The sequence below is a fragment of the Chionomys nivalis genome, chromosome 1 (assembly GCF_950005125.1).
Source record: "Chionomys nivalis chromosome 1, mChiNiv1.1, whole genome shotgun sequence".
NCBI classification, from domain to species: domain Eukaryota; kingdom Metazoa; phylum Chordata; class Mammalia; order Rodentia; family Cricetidae; genus Chionomys; species Chionomys nivalis.
Genome location: NC_080086.1, coordinates 34,208,517 through 34,225,339, shown reverse-complemented (window position 1 = coordinate 34,225,339; position 16,823 = coordinate 34,208,517). Strand labels below are relative to the sequence as shown.

The window sequence follows — 16,823 nt, the reverse complement described above, 5'->3', positions numbered from 1 at the left end:
AATGATGATGCTTAGTTATGCATGCCTTTTGCCATCTTTTAATCTGAATCTCATGCTAGGGCCCCAAAAGATGGACTAGGATTGAGGTGGGGGAGGGGAATAGTCACTGGATCTCATTTCTTCTTCTTTACAATGTAGTCATGAATAAATCTCATTTTTCTGCTTTTCACTATTACTTATTTCTTGCATTGGCCTATTGAGTATGGGTGGCTAAACATGGCTTATTCAGAATTCTAGGGCCCGGTTCTGACCTTAACAGCACTGGAAATGAAGCAGGATAGAAAAATGGGAAAATTATGGGGACATAAGAAGGGAGAGGAGCCTTTCACCTAGAAGGCTGATTGAAGCCTCTTACCAGGAAAGCAAAACTTCCAGCACAGTTACCAGCTACTCAATGCCTTCTTCCCATCTACAAATCTCAGTTTTCTAGGAATTTCACAGAAGACCCATTTACAAGAAAAGGGACATGCACTTGTGCAGTTCTAGTGGCTTCTGGCTTTCTCATCAGATTGTAACTTTCTCTAGGGTCACCCTATAATCTCACCAAAAGAGAAAAAAGGTGGCTGCAGAGATGGCTCAGTACTTACTGGCTTCTCTTTCAGGACCCTGTTGGTTCCCAGCACCCACATGGCTGCTCAGACCTACTAGTTTTAACTCCTGTAACAGGAGATCTGATTCCCCTCTTCTTGCACTCATGGGCACTGCACAAGTGTGGTACATAGACATAAATGCAGACAAAATACTCATACCCATGAACAAAAATAATTGTTTTTTTTAGAAAAAATAGGAAAGAGAAAAAATTTCTAAGCAATTTTTTGAGATGTAACTTAAGAGATATAACCAAATGGTATATATGGCTAATGCTAAGACAACTGTGATCTAAGGAGCCCACACCCACACCTGGGTATTCTCTTACTTTCTATATGACCTCCCCTTAGGAACACATACCCCCGACTTAAATGTCTTATTTTCTGCAACTCTCTCTCTCAGAAAAACACACACTCACGAACAGAGATGTCTTACTCCTTCGAAGTACCTTTTCTGTCTCCCACTCCTTGTACCTACTCCTACATTAACATCTCCAACTCTGCCTCAAGTTGGCTAGGCTTGAAATCCTTTTCTGCACTGAAGTCATGAATCCCAGTTTGACATAAGTGAAGCTCCCTAAAGGGTTAAGGGAACCGGAGCTACTGAAGATGACTGCCTTCTCACTGCTAACAATAACAGTGCAATTCAGATTCTGTAGGCCCCAAATCTAAAACTATGAATCATCAAACAATACAGAGAAGTTCAAGTATGATTTCACTCACAGATGAAGAGCAGAAAAACAACAGTCGAGAGAAACTGTTTCCCAAAATAAACCAATGTTATACAACACCATGAATTTGTCATACAAAGATTAAGCAGTTTTAACTCTGGCCAGGCTGCAATGAGATTATAGTCCCTCAACTAGCTGCTTCTCTAAATCAGTGAGACATGTAGATGGAGCGCTGCCTCTGAGTGATCAAGATAATCTTACATGAAGTCTGAAAAGAAGAGTAAAATTCAAGTCACAAAATCTGCAACAACACCAATCTTAGCTAGCTAGAAGAAATCTAGCTATCAGTACAGGATGGTATGTATGAAGGCCAAGGCATAATCCTCAAGCGGATGTTAGCTAAAACAGTAAAAAGGTTTTACTGTAATTTATTTTAGATTTCATAAACCAAATGAAAGGAAAATCATTAATGCCTTTTATAAGGATTTGATTCATTTATTTGTGTTTGTTGGTGAGTGTGAGCATGTGCGCACATGAGTGCAGTGCCAACAGAGGCAAGAAGGGAAGGCTGGATTCCCTGAAGATAACACTACAGATCCTTCTCTCTCATGGCACACGTTTTAACCTAGCAATCACCAATGACAACTGAAAACAATAAAACCAAAATAAAAAAAAATTTAAAAAAACACTAAAGGGGACCTAAGGACAGGTCTTCAGGACATAAAGCAAAGAAGAAACAATTTCTAAAAGTTGATTCAATTTACAAAATAGTGGTTTTGAAAATTCATGTTATTCTGAGGAACTAATGACTTTTCATTAAGAAACATTCAAAGTGGGGCCAGTAAGATTGCTCATCAAAAAAAGGTGCTTGGCACCAAGCTTGACTACTCAAGTTCGAACTTCTAGACCCACATGGTAGAAGCAGGACCAACACACACTGTCCTCTAACTTCTGCATGTGTGCCAGAACACATGCACATGGGTATGCGCATGCTCACACATACACATACATACATACAAATAAGTTTAAGAGAAAAAGGAAAGTGGGCTGGAGAGATGATTCAACAGTTAAAAGTATCTGCTGCTCTTGTGGAAGACCTTTAAGTTGCTAGCATCTACTGAGGGGCTTACCAACCACCTACAACTACTTTTGGGGAATCTATTGTCCTCTTCTGACCTCCATGGGCACCAAGCACACACATGATGTATATACATACATACATACATACATGCAGGTAAACACTCATAAACATAAAATAAAAAAATCTTAAAAGAAGGGGGTGGAGGTTAGGAAGATGACTCAGAGGTTAAGAGCATGTGCTGATTTTGTAGAAGACCTGAGTTCATTTCCCAGCATCCACATCAGTCAGCTCACAAATGCCTGTAACTCCAGCTCCAGGGGATCCAATGACATCTTCTGGCACATACACATTCCACCACAGACAAGCAATAAATCTTTCGGGGGGGGGGGAGGAAAATGAAACAACCATATTTCATACTTTGGTGTCAAAACATAACTACAAAGTATCAAAGGTTAAAATATGTTCATAAACATTAAGTATACTGGAAAAGGACAGGTAAAAAGATTATATATAGTACTATCTAAATATAGGTCTGTTTATACCTGAGTATATAAATAAAAAAGTAAATAAACATATTTATATGTGTGTGTATATCAAAGTAGCACTGGTTATTATTGCAATTTAACACAGAATCAAAAAAAATGTTTTAAAGAGACACTCTGGCATATAGCCTAGGCTGCTCCAAGTGCTGGCACTGCAGGTATGTGACACCACACCCAATGACTAACCTAATCAATGTTTCTGTGAGATCTGTCTACATTTCTTTTAACCATCATTGTTTATATATATATGATTTAAAAATAAATAAATGAATTTTTCTAATCCCAATTTTTTGAGAACCCACCATATTTATTTCCAAAGTGGCTGTACAAGTTTGCACTCCCACCAGCAATGGAGAAAATGTTCCCCTTTATCTATATACTCGACAGCATGAGCTGTCACTTGTGTTTTTTATCTTAGCCATTCTGACAGGTGTAAGATGGAATCTCAGAGTAGTTTTGATTTGCATTTCCCTGATGGCTAAGGATGTTGAACATTTCTTTAAGTGCTTCTCGGTCATTTGAGACTCCTTTATTGAGATCCGTACTTCATGTTCTAACTGGATTATTTGGTTTGTAGATATCTAGTTTCTTGAATTCTTTAAATATTTTGGAGATCAGCTCTCTGTCAGATGTGGTGTTGGTGAGAATCTTTTCCTATTCTGTAGGCTGCCATTTTGTCCTCTTGACAGTGTCCTTTGCCTTACAGAAGATTTTTAGTATCATTTATTTGTCCATCTTAGTGTCTGTGCTACTGGTATTCTTTTCAGGAAGTTGTCTCCTGTACCAATAAGTTCAAGGCTATTTATTACCCACTTTCTCTTCTATCAAATTCAGTGTATTTGGCTTTTATGGTAAGGTTTTTGGTCCACTTGGAATTGAGTTTTGTGCAAGGCAATAGATATGGATCTTTTTGCATTCTTCTACATGCTGACTTCCAGTTAAATCAGCACCATTTGTTGAGTAAGTTTTCTTTTTCTCATTGTATATTTCTGGTTTATTTGTGAAAAAATTCAGTGTTCGTAGGTGTGTGGATTTATGTCAGGGTTTTTTATCCTATTTTATTGACCAACCAGTCTGTTTTTATGCCAATAACATACAGTTTTTATTACTACAGTTCTGTAATACAGCTTGAAATCAGGGATGATGACACCTCAGGAACTGTCTCCTCTGCATATATGTTATGGTTGTGTGGCTTGGTGTTCCTGTGAGAGTACTAATAGTAGTGCTGTCTCTGAACCTTTTGCTGAATTTGGGACCCTTTCCCTCCTGTTGGGTTGGTGTAGGAGTTCTTTCTGTCTGTGTGTTGCTTTCATTGGTTAATGAATAAAGAAACTGCCTTGGCCTAGTTGATAGGGCGGAACTTAGTAGGCGGAGAAAACAGAATTGAATGCTGGGAGGAAGAAAGGCAGAGTCAGAGAAGTCATGGATCCTCCACCTGAGATGAATGCCGTTTAGAATCTCCGGTAAACCACTGCAATGTGGTGATACACAGATTAATGGAAATGGGTTAAACTAATACGTAAGAGTTAACCAATAAGAAGTTAGAGCTATTGGCCAAGCAGTGTTTTAATTAATACAGTTACTGTGTGGTTATTTCGGGTGTAAGCTAGCTGGGTGGACAGGACGAACAAGCAGGCCCTTCCCCTACAACATTGGGTTGCCTCATCCAGCCTTAATATGAGGGCATGTGCCTAGTTTTACTATAACTTGATATGCCATGTTTGGATGATATCCCGGGGGGGCCTGCCCTTTTCTGAAGGGAAAGGAGGAGTGGATCTGAGGGAGAGGGAAGGTGATGGAAGAGGGACTGGGATGAGAGGAGAGAGGGGAAACTGTTTGGGATGTAATACAGGAGATAAATAAATAAAGCCCCTTTTAAAACAAACAAACCTGTTCTCTACTACTCAGGAATACAGACCATTCAACACTGGAACAAGCATGCTGTCCCAATCATCTTTATTATCAAAATTATATTATTTGTATGTGTGCGCGTAAATCAGAACTACTTATAGAATTTAGTTCTCTCCTTCCATCTTATGGGTCCCTAGGATCAAACTCAAACCCCTAGGATTGGCAGTAAGCACCTTTCCCCAATGAGCCTCATCAGTCCACCATCTTTAAAGAGAAAAAAAAAATAAACCAAATGTGTTCATTATGGGACTAAGATCTAAATGATCATAGTTTAATGTTTTGAGAATTGGAATAGAAAATGAGGGTAAAACAGAAACATTAATTATTAGGGATTTGGGAGATAGCACAGTTAGCAAAGTGCTTGGTGTGCAAGTAAGAGTTCAACTGTTGGAGTCCATGTGAAAAAGGCCAGATGAAGTGGCCTTTGCTTCAAATCTCAGGGATGGGAAGCAGAGATGAAGTGAGTGGTGTCTAAGGAATGATATCTGATGTCATTCATTCTTTGGCTCCTTTGCACAGGCACACGTGCACTCACACAGACACACATATGAATGTACACATAAACCAACAGTAAGTAAGACACTTGATAATATAGTTAAAAGGTGGGTTAAAAATAGCACACTGAACTTCAGAAAGACTCACAAAGAGCCTCCAAGGAAAAGTGCTGAATAAAGATGAGATGGAAACTAATGAGGTTAGGTCTTGCTCACACCATCCTCCTGGCATGGGAAGAATAGAATCCTAAGACCTGAAAGCACTCATCACCCTTGTGCTCTAATGACTCTCCTTTTCTACTTACACACAATTGCTCAAACTGACTTCCCTTCATGCAATCTGAAGTCTTAGGAAAAAGTGCATGTGGCAAACACACTGATGCTTGGAAGCAGCCCTGACAACCTTATAAACAAATCCATTTCCTAACTAGTAGGAAAGCACTTTGATAAAACTGTGCCATATATATTTCTTTCGTACTGGCTTGGTGGGAGCCTAGGCAGTTTGGATGCTCACCTTACTAGACCTGGATGGAGGTGGGTGGTCCTTGGACTTCCCACAGGGCAGGGAACCCGGATTACTCTTAGGGATGATGAGGGAGGGGGACTTGATGGGGGAGGGGGAGGGAAATGGGAGGTGGTGGCAGGGAGAAGGCAGAAATCTTTAATAAATAAATAAACAATAAAAATAAAAAAAATACTAATGGAAAACAAAAAAAAACAAAAAACTTCCTTAATTGCTACAGAAAAGACTTTATTATCATAGTGTTCAAGATTTGATTCTGAGAAAATATAAAAGATGTCAAGATTTGTTTTCACAGGATTAATATGAATACTACAACAACACTCAAAGAGTTCAGAAAAGAGCATCAGAGGACTCTCTGGGGAATGAAATATTTGGTATCCAAATTCAACTGGTGAGCACACTACATACATATACTGTTGTGTGTTTATGTAAATTTCATTGAGTTATCAATATATTTTAGGTGTCTACACTTATTAGAAATTACATCTCAATGTTAAATAATGAAATTGTTTTTTAAGGCATCCCAAAGAGTTACCTTATCATTCAAAAGCACAAGATGTCAGAGTCAGATTTTATATTCCAGTAAAAAGAATTAAGCATGGACAATTAAAGCCCTGACTTCACTATCACAGAAATCAAGAACAGAAATAAGTCTCTTAATTCTGCTCTATAACTTAATCTTTGTGCTACATGGACAAACTGAGCCCTAAAGTTCTTTTATTATAAATGAGAAGATTAAACAGAGGAAAGGACATAGTAAGAAACTAAAGGGAAAAGACAGAACCACTCTGCTCAACAAGTCATCTCTGTATCAAAGCCAGATGTGTACAACCAAAATCCTCTCCAGCTTCAACACAAGCCTAAATCCAAACTCTCCAAAAGAGATAATATTTTTATCCAGAGCTAGATATAACATAATGTAAGAAATATGGGGGCTGGAGAAACAGCCCAGTAGTTAAGAGTACTTATGTCTTTTTGTTTTTTAAAGAAGACCTGAGTTGTGATGTGGAAGTCCCCTCTGTGTGCTGTGATTACCATTAATGAATAAAGAAACTGCCTTGGCCTGTTGGTAGGGCAGAACTTAGGTAGGCAGGGAGGACTGGATTGAATGTTGGGAGAAAGAAGGGCAGAGTCAGGAGACGCCACAGAGCTGCTGGAGACAGATGCGCTGAAACTTTACTGGTAAGCCACAGCCATGTGGCAATACACAGATTAGTGGAGACGGGCTAAATTAATATGTAAGAGTTAGCCAATAAGAAGCTAGAGCTAATGGGCCAAGCAGTGATTTAATAATACAGTTTCTGTGTGGTTATTTTGGTTCTGAGCGGCCGGGACAAACAAGTGGCTCTTCCTGCAACAGAGTTGGTTATAGACACAAAATTTAACTACAGTTCCAGGGAATCAGATGCCCTCTTCTGGCCTCATCAGACTCCTATAAACATAAAATGCACAAATACACAGGCTCACAAACATACACATAAGTAAAAAAAAAGTTGGAGAAATGGTTCGGTGCCTAAGAGCCCTTGATCCTCTTACAGAAAACCTGGACTTAGCTTTCAGCATCCATATGGAGTCTCCTATCTGTAACTTCAGTTCCAGGAGACCCAATACCCTTTTCTGGTCTCTGAGGGATCGGGCATACACATGACATACATGCAAGCAAACACTCATGCACATAAAAATAAATCATGGGACTAGAGAGATGGCTCCAAGGTAAAGTTTAGCACCTATATGTGGGGATCACAACCACCTCTAATTCCTGTACATGCATGACACACAGACACACATAAATAGAATTTTAAAAAAGAACACAGGAAGCTCCAAGGTCTGTGTTCCCTATGACAGTAACACCATGCTCCTCTTCTATCGCTAGAATTCATGTGGGATTCCCCTCTGTATGCTATCAATATGTTTTATTACCACTGGTTAATAAAGAAGCTGTTTTGGCCAATGGCTTAGCAGAGTAGAGCCAGGCGGGAAATCCGAACAGATATAGAGAGAGAATAAGTGGAGTCAAAGAGATTTCATGTAGCTGCAAAGGAAGAAAGACGCTGGAATGCCAGAACCTTATTGGTAGGCCACAGCCTCATGGCAATATACAGATTAATAGAAATGGGTTAATTTAAGGTGTAAGAGTCAGTTAATAGGAAGCCTGAGCTAACAGGCCAAACAGAGTTGTAATTAATATAGCTTCTGTGTGATTATTCGGGTCTGGGTAGCCAGGAAACAAAAGAGCAGTCTCTGACTACATAGAATAAGTCTTTGTTGTTTGGGCTTCAGCAGTTCTGGAACCAAACCTAGAATCTCAAGCATACTTGGCAAGTGCTCTAATATCAAGCTAAATATCCCAGGCGTGGAATGAAGCTTCCAGGAAAGATGTGCCATCATCAAATCTAAATTCCATTACAATATAGAACACTGAGGAGGCATTCACTAAGCACTTACCAGCTCAATGCCAGGTCTAAATCTATCCAAGGTTAGCCTTCCTATTCTTTCTCTCTCACCTTTACCCTGCTATTGGAGCTCACAAGACAATACCCCAAATATGTCACTTCAGATTTCAATCTGAGGGCATGTGGGGGAACAGCAAAGGCAGAGAGAAGGTCCTTCCCTGAAGCTCCCTTATCTACTTAAGGACAAGATCTGCCATAGGAAGAAAAAAATGCCTTCAAGCCTGGCTGAAATACCACCACCCAAACCAGCCTGAACTTGTATCTCAGAGAGATAGAAAATAAAACACCATACTTAATTCAGAGAGATTTGTTCCAGCTGCTGTTTGTTCTTCAGGGCCATTCTCCATCCCTAAGAAGCATTTACTTACTCCTCAAGTTGCCCACTGCCCTCTCTATGTAGATGATATTTAAGTCTTCACCCACTGATCCTCACTGTGAGTTTCATAATTTGTGTGGCTCCTGGTAGGCCTTTTCTCATTGTGTCTGCCTACTGTCCATTTGCTTAACACTAACAATCATATCTTTGCAAGAATCTGAACTTCCTTCAATTGACTGGATACCAGAAGGAAGTATTTTGTTTTTCATGTTACTAGCAGATATTAGATCTAAAAGGATACTAATATTTGGGGGCAATAATCAGTAGTGCCAGTTTTAAATTTAGATGTATTTTACTTTGGGGGAAGGGAAGAATCCTCTCTTTATCTATTTTAGATGAATTCTAATTTTTAAATGGTCACATCTGCTATTTCATTTAGTTCACAACAAAGAGTCTAACATGGTAACAGAAAACGTCTGAAAGGTAGAAAAAAACAAATGGACAAAAGCTGGGGAGATGGACCAGTCCATAAAGCGACCGTTGGACAAGCATGAAAACCTGAGTTCAGATCTCTAGCATAAGCATAAATAATGGGAAGACATAGCCTATAATCCCAGCACTCAAGAGGTGAAGACAAGGCCTTCAGGCAAGCTGGAAAGCCCCAGACGATTCCAATCAGCAAGTGTTGGGTTCTAGGAGAGTTTGCCTCAAGAAATAAGGCTGGAAAACAATCAAGGAAGACACCCAACACCAATTTCTGACCTCTACCTATATGTACATGTATACCCCACACATGCAAGTGCGCATACAGACATATACATACATACACACAAACACAAAAAGTTGGCAATCAGAATGCTACTTTTGAATACTTGAAGAGTCACTGTCAACTTGATGTACTGAAAACATGGGGAAAATGTGAAAAATTTGATCAAACCTAGATTAATAAATAGTTGCCTGGCTACTTGTAAGATCTGCGTTCAAAGCCTAACCTGCTTCCCCCAAATTAAACAAACAACAAACATTTGTTGTTTCTCTAGATATGAGCTGTCCTGCACACAATAACCAGCTAGAGATATAGGTGATTAGAAAAAAGTCTAGCCATTTTATGATGCTCATACTTCTATCCTTTTGAGGCAGGTGCTAAAATAAGTATTATTTGGTAAATATTTGGCTCCAACATAGTGCAGGCAGAAAAACTGATGATAACTCCAAACAAGGAGGCAAACTGGTGACTAAAGCTATGGAGCACAGGTTATTTCATGTGTCTTAAGTCAGCCTAGCTGGTAATTGCCTGCCCGCCTGTCCTTCCCCTCACCCCTCTCTCTGATTTTTGAGGCAGGGCTTCTCTCTGTAACAGCTCTGGCTGTCCTGAAACTAGCTCTTGTAGACTAGGCTGGCCTCAAACTCATGGAGACACTCCTGCCTCTGCCTCCCAAGTGCTGGGATTAAAGGTAAATGTCACCACCGCCTGGTGACACCTTAGCTTGTTTTTATAACACCTTAAAGTCACAGTGGATGGATTTATTAAAAATAAAGACTGTTAAGATTTGAGTGCAGAATGTCCCCACAGGCTTATGTGTTTCAATATGTGATCACCAGCCGACAGAAGAAGGGTTACTGGGGCTCAGGTCCTGAAGTTTACACTTCAACTCCAGTCTCTCTACTTGCTGGTCCACTGTGATGTGAGTAAGCAGCTACTCCATGTTTTTGTCACGACGCTTCCTACCATGATGAAGTATGTTCTCTCAAGCTATGAGCCTAAATAAATCTCTCCTTTCTTAAATTTTGGTCACAGCAATGAAAAACAAAAGTGATAAAAGGTTAACGAGGTAGGCATGGCTGTACACCTACATGAAAGAATTTTGCTAGGCAACAGGCTGTTCCATGCCTGTTGATAACACATTTCCTTCTGTTGCTCAAAAACACTATCTTACTTTAAGACTTATATTTTGTGTTAGAGAGAAGGCTCAGCGGTTAAGAGCACTGGCCTCTCTACCAGAGGTCCAGAGTTCAATTTCCAGTAGCCACATGGCAGCTCACAACTGTCTATAATTGAAGCCCCATGGGATCTGATGCCTGCTTCTAACATGCAGAAGTACATGCAGACAAAACATTTATATACTTAAAATACATACATAAACAAATAATCTTTTTTAAAAAACTTACATCTCAAGGAAATTATTGAAGGCGCAAGTCATAAACAATCCCACACCAGTTTGGAATTGTGATTAATAGGGTGGTATTTATTTAAAGGGGAATAAACTTACAGATCACCGTCCCAGACAACAGCCCTCTGCGCACGCAATTAGGAAGAAGTCTAGTCGCCGGAACCGGAGCAGGAAGAGAGAGAGGAGGGAAGTAGCCGCTTTTTTTAAAGGGAAAGAGACCACGCCCCAATGGGCTGGTATCTCGGCGGCTATTGGCTGAAGGAGCGGAAGGACCTCCCGCAACACCTCCCCCTTTTAATGTAAAAGAACATTTATAAACAATATTTGGGAATATGGGCGCGGTTATTTCTCTCCAAACTGCTTCCTGCTGAATGGGGGCGCTGTTATTTAGGTCTTTCATGGTATAACCTGTGTGCTAGATTTATCTCAGTCAGCAGTTGAGTGAAATAATTTTTTGAAGGTATTCACAGCAACCCTTCAGGAGGACGTGGTCCACCATACCATATTGGAATAGAAGCAATACACAGGATCTCATACTCTGTGAAAACAAAAGAAGAAACTCCTTTCCAAAGCATCATGTCCTTAGATCCAAATTTTAAAGTCAAGGTATTTTGAAAATATCTATCTTGGATTAGTTCAGCAGCATTTATAAACAAATATCTTTTAGCATCTGTTGCTCCTTCCTCAGCATTCAAACAATTCAAACAGAGCATAATAGCATATAGTATCAAGATTCTCATTGTATTTTCCATCTTTGTGCGGCTTTATTTTAACCTCTATATCATTTACTTTTACTTTTATTTTATATTTTCTGTATATCTTCGTCCTGGAATAACTCTTTAGACCAGGCTGTCCTTGAACTCTCAGAGATCCGTCTGTCTCTGCCTCCCAGGCAATGGGATTAAAGGCATGTGCTACCACACCTTGAAGTCTCAGAGGTCAATCTCCCTCTGTTGGGATTAAAGGTGTGTACTACCACACCCAACTACTTCCTTATTTTTGTTTTTTTACTTTTAAGAACTTTATCTTTCAGCCTGCATATATTTTTAAACACACTGTAAATCATTTAAAGTTTTCTTTGTCTTTGAATCTCTCTTTACTGTATCTCTCTCTTTTTCTGACCACACGAGCCTTTAAATTACTGAGCAATATGGGTAGGATTAAAGCCGTGGCTTTGCCAGCTAAATCCAACCTATTCCTTAGCTTTCCAGCCTCACGGTGGAGGTACCGGCTGTAGCCATGTTTATCACCACAAGTCTGTGGCGTTTCAAGGTCCTTGCCAACAAACAAGCTGCAATACTATATCCACAGACAACATTCAAGTCCTCTCTCTGTAGTCAGCCCTCCTGCCTCAAACAGTCAGAGTTTGCCCTGGCAGGACAGACCAGAACGCCAGCATTTTAAAACAGCACAACTTTTTTCCTGCTACGGCTGAAAACAAACAAGCATGCAGTCAGCTTTTATCAATACCTTTTAAGTGTTTTGTGGCAGGACCTCTTAATGAGCTGCAGGATTTGTAGTGGGAGTTGCGGGCTGCGTTTCTACCGCCCCAGCTCCTGGTCCGCCTGGCTAGCTTATGCCCCAAAATAATGACACACAAACTGTATTCTTTTAAACACTGCTTGACCCATTTCTATTCATGTGTGTAGCACCCCAAGGAGCGCTTACCGGGAAGATTTTAGCCTACGTCCATCCTGGGTCGCTCTTAAGAGCTGCAGAGTTTTGCAGCTAAAGCTGAGTCAAGAAGCCTCTCTTAGATGAGAGCGCTTGCTTGCATCTAGCAAGCAGAGCAAATCCAAGAAATTGCTGCTACCAAGAAAACACGCTTTATTCTTTCCCAAGCTTTCTCAGGCTTTCTGTAGATTCAGTGCCCCATGTCTGGGTGCCATCTGTAGTGGGATCTGGCGCCCAACGTGGGGCTCGAACCCACGACCCTGAGATTAAGAGTCTCATGCTCTACCGACTGAGCTAGCCGGGCGGACCAGGAGCTGGGGCAGTAGAAACGCAGCCCGCAACTCCCACTACAAATTATTTTACTAATTTACTGAAAATTTATTTAATGATATTAGTTTAAAAAAAAAAAACAAGAGAAGGAAAAAGATGCACAGCTTTGTTTATGGGAACCTTAAGAAATAAAATCTTGGGGGCTAGAGAGATTAAGAACACTTATTAAGCAGTCTGCATGCTCTTCCGGAGAACCCAGTTTGATTCCTAGCACCCACACCAGGCAGCTCACAACTGCCTCTAACTCTGGTTCTTGCATGTACTTGGTGCACATAAACTTGTAAAGGCATGTAGACATCGTGGTGGTTTGAATAAGAATGCCCCCCCCAGACTCATATATTGTTCATCAAGTGGCACTACTTGAGAGAGATTAGAAGGTGTGTCCTTGTTGGAGTAAGTATGTCACTGGGGGTGGGCTCTGAGGTTTCAAGGACCCAAACCAGGCCCAGGGTTACTCTCTTCCTGCTATCTGCAGATCTGCATGTAGAACTTCTCCTGCATCATATCTGTCTGTGAGCCACTATGCCTCCCACCATGACTATGGATTCTGATACTGTAAGCAAGACCCAACTAAATGCTTTCTTTTTCAAGAGTTGCCATGTCATAGATTTAAGACACACAAATTTTTTAAAAAAGATAAAATCCTGGTAAATACATAACATAAAACAGTATACAACTGTTAAAAAAAAAAGGTAAGTTTGTCAGTAGTAATCTACCTTAATGAAAAAACAAAACAAAAACAACCCAAGGGGGCTGGAGAGATGGCTCAGTGGTTAAGAGCACTGCCTGCTCTTCCAAAGGTCCTGAGTTCAATTCCCGGCAACCACATGGTGGCTTACAACCATCTGTAGTGAGATCTGGTGCCCTCTTCTGGCCTGCAGGCAGACATGCAGGCAGAATACTAAGAATACTTGTACACATAATAAATAACTCAATCTTTTAAAAAGACAGTTGTTTCCAGAAATCATGTAACTTTAAAAAAAAATAACCCAAGGGGTCAGTAAAATGTTTCAGTACATAGGCTTCTGAATTTTTAAAGGTAAAATACAAATATAAACATATGTGTATATAAAATATCAGGGAGACACAAAAACTGGTTTAAAAATGTGCTCCCCCCAGCCAAGGATAAAAGCTGGCAGCTGAGAATCAGAGATTAAAGCAAGGTGTCTTTTCTGAACAGTTTCAACATTTTGGTATTTCTACTCAAAAAAAGGTCAAAAGTGAAAAAAATTAATAAACAGCATGACAGCTAAGCAGGTAAAGGTGGTTGGCAATAAGTCTGCACCAAGTCCTGCAAGCTGTGTTTTGACCTCCAGATTCACATGCCCTACTCAAAACTACTTATACTAAAAAGTAATTTAAGAAAAAATTCAAATCTGAGGTCTGGAGTGATGGAGGAAGGTCATTTGTCAATAAACAAACTGCCTTGGCCCATTTGATAGGCCATCCCTTAGGTGGGTGGAGTAGACAGAATAGAATGCTGGGAGGAAGAGGAAGTGAGCTCAGATGCAGGGCAGCTCCTCTGAGAGACAGACGCCATGCTCCCCTCTCCCGGCCAGACGCGATGAAGCTCCGACCCAGGATGGACGTAGGCTAGAATCTTCCTGGTAAGCGCACCTCAAGGTGCTACACACATGAATAGAAATGGGCCAAGCAGTGTTTAAATGAATACAATCTGTGTGTTGTTATTTCTGGTGTAAAGCTAGCCGTGCAGGAGCCGGGCATGACAAAAAGCAGGCCCGCAGCTCACACTACACTGGAGAGATATAGTAGCAGTTAAGAGCACTTGCTGCTTTCCCAGGGACCCAAGTTTAGACCAAGCACCTACACTGGTTAACTCACAACTACCTATAACTCCAGCTCCAGAGGATCAGAAATCCTCTTCTAGACTCTACACATACCCAAACATACATAGCATATGCTCACAGAGACATGGACATACACATATAAATTTAATATATTTTCAGTTTTAAATTTCAAAACCACTTTTGGGACTGGGGATGCAGAGCAGTTGATAAAAGTTCATGCCTAACACGCACAAGGCCCTGGGTCGATCCATAGACCACATAAACCAGCTGTGGTGGTACAGGCCTATAATCCTACACTAGGGAGGTAGAGACAGGAGGTCAGAATTTCTATAAGGTCATCTTCTATAAGGGAGTTTGAGCCCAGCCAGGACTCCATGAGATCCTGTCTTTAAAAAATTCACAACAAAACCCCACAAGCAAACAAAAAGCTGGAGAGATAGCTCAGTGTTTAAGAGCATCCATTGCTCTTGCAAAGGACTTGGGTTTGGTTCCTTACACTCACATGGTGGTTCATGAAAATCTGTTACTGCAGTTCCAGGGAAGCTGATGCCCTCTTCTGACCTCTGTGGGGGCTGGGCATATGGTTTACATACATACTTACATGCAGGTAAAGACTCCTATACATGGAATAAGTGCATAAAAATTTTTAGACAAAACCACTTTAGGAATTAGATTATGCATTAGAAAGTTTTGTCAAGTAGATCCTTAAAGACTATTGTCTGAATATTATCATCTAGCATAGGGGTCTTGCCTATGAAAGATTCTGGATGGCTGCTAACTTGAACTGCCATGGGATCACTCTCATAAACTGCCATTACACAGAAGAATCTAAAAAGGAGAGAATAAACTTTGGTAACCTTAATCTCCCTGCACAATCATGTTGCCAGGTAAATGCTCAATTGCTTCCTATTTCCCCCACAATATCTGAGAAAGGAAAGTTCAACTTACCAATAGCCTTCCCTGGGCTTTCTGCAGCCCGATGCATTATGATAGTACTAGCCTGAGTCTACAAACCAGCTCTGGCCTCCATCTGCTACTGCATTTCCACTAGAACATAAACTCTAATAAGGCACAAATTTTTATTCATTATATCTTAAACAACTAGAACAGAAGCACCAGATATTTGAGTACTCAACAGTACCTTTCAATAAACAAATGAAGAAAAATTTATCTTACACAAAGGCTTATGTGAAGCTGGATCTAGTCACCTTTGACCACTTTGCTTATCTATACAAGCTTATCTGGCAAAGGAAGCCACATATTCTGGATACTTCTGATTGAGAATGGACAGGAAGAACACAAAAGGCCCTTTGACAGACCAAAGTGTCATTCTAGCCTATAACATAGGAAGGAAGAGCTGCTGACAGCCACTGTCTCCTACCCAATCCCCAGTTCTCTTACTTTTCATAGTAACTGCCAAATCAATATAAAACCTTAAGGTATGAAACATTTAGGAACCAAGAGCCACTAGTTGAGAATCACATAGAGATTTCTTCAAATAAAAATGTCCAACATTACTTAAACTGAACAAATTAATCAAGGCAGTGGTCAGTAATATTATTTAAACAAGTAGATGTTTTTATAGGGCTGGGGGGTGTGGCAACAATTTTTGCATCTGATACCAGGTACCACAGTGGGGGTAGGAGAGGCATATTTGTACAGAGTAGCAGATTTCTATCTAAATATGCAAATTCATCAGGGTTTAGAACATGATTTGTTTTTAGAAAGACTCCCACTCCTATCAGACTTTAACCTTTACAGTCTCACTAAAATAATTTCTGACCATGTTTCTAACCCTTTTCCACAAATGGTTAATTCCCAGTGTTACACACAGTGGCCTACTTCCTACTCCTTGACACACTCCACTCACTGGCATCAAGGAGCCTCTGTAACTCTGTTTTAATCTACCTCTTTGTGTTTCCTCCTCCTCTATCTGACCTGTAAACATTAGTAATTAAGTTCTTCAGCTACTTCTTTCATCTCTGCTAGCCCTCTGGCATCTAATCCTTGCTTTATCCTTCTGGGTCAACAATATCCTTAAGTATGCCTCCAGCAGACCCTTCCTTCCTAAATCCTGGATGCCTGTTCAGCACCACTAATCCCCAAGTCATCTCTATGGATGTCTAAAACTGAGCTCCTGTTTCCCTCTCCCAATAACTTTCTCTTCCAGTCTTTCCCATCTGAGTGTACAGCAAGGGTATTTACTAAGAATGTAGTGCAAAGCCCTCATAACGGACCTTGCCTCTTTACTTTTGTTCCAAA

The 16,823-nt window shown here is 40.4% G+C and overlaps 1 non-coding gene across 1 annotated transcript; it reads right to left on the bottom strand.

Annotated features, from left to right (window-relative positions):
• Positions 1-12,654: 12,654 nt before the first annotated feature.
• Trnak-cuu (transfer RNA lysine (anticodon CUU)) lies at positions 12,655-12,727 on the bottom strand. Its single transcript has one exon. It is a non-coding gene; the product is annotated as a tRNA-Lys (tRNA).
• Between the last annotated feature and the right edge of the window lie 4,096 nt (positions 12,728-16,823).